Genomic DNA, 1,064 nt, shown 5'->3' on the forward strand with positions numbered 1-1,064 from the left:
AAATATAATAAACAATATTTTATACCAAATTATATTACAATAAAAATTATATTATTTTGTTCAGATTTATTCTAAATTATGTATTGTTCAGTCTTAGAATTAAAACATTTAATTATAGAACTGTTTATTTTATTGCATATATTATATAATAAAGACAAGCTCTATATCCGAATTTCAGATATGTCATAATTCTATTACAAAAATTGATTTATTTTGATTTGTTGCTTATGATCTTTCCATTATTGAGGTTTAATTAGTCGACAATTTCTAATCAATAAGTATACGATGTTTAACTAATATTATTTTCATTAACCATACATCACAAAAATAAAATGGACACCAATATATTTTTATTTATATCTGTTATATAGTAATTGCATGTTATTTATATAATTCTAGGAATTCTTGTAATGAGTTAAAATCTATGTGATTTATATGGATGTAATTATAACAGGTGTAGGTAAAAATTTATTGATATCCATTTTATTTTTGGGATCTGTGGTTTTTGAAATTAATATTAGCTAAAAATTATATATTTATTGCAATGCAGACAATGTTGGTCCATTATCATTTGAAATCGTTGGGCCAATACCTATAATGTAGACAGTCGACATATGCTCAATATTGGGTCAATGTTTTTGTCCGATCGGATCATTTTTCAATTGTTGGTATAATATTGGCTAAATGCAAAATCCAACATTTCACCAACCATTGGCCATCAGTAAACCAGCGTGACGCCGCCAACATTGGTCCATTGTTATTTCGGAACGTTGGGCCGATATAATAAACGTTGGGCAATCAACATAGATCCAATATAAGACCAATGTTTATGTGCTGCTCGGGTGAACTACATCCGTGACAGTGTGTTATTATATCATCTAAACTCTCGTGATAGAAAAGTCGCTCGCTTTTCCAGTTCGTACTTTCGCATACAAAACGCGAAGTTTTCGATAGTAATAAAAGAGATTCTCGTCGCTCGCGATTAATCTCTCGCAGTCAAAACGCGCCGTTTATTCCGTCGCTCGCGGAACCGCGCCGTTTATACCGTCGCTTGCGGTATTCAA

Source organism: Formica exsecta, unplaced genomic scaffold (assembly GCF_003651465.1).
Source record: "Formica exsecta isolate Colony F162 unplaced genomic scaffold, ASM365146v1 scaffold417, whole genome shotgun sequence".
Taxonomy (NCBI): Eukaryota; Metazoa; Arthropoda; class Insecta; order Hymenoptera; family Formicidae; genus Formica; species Formica exsecta.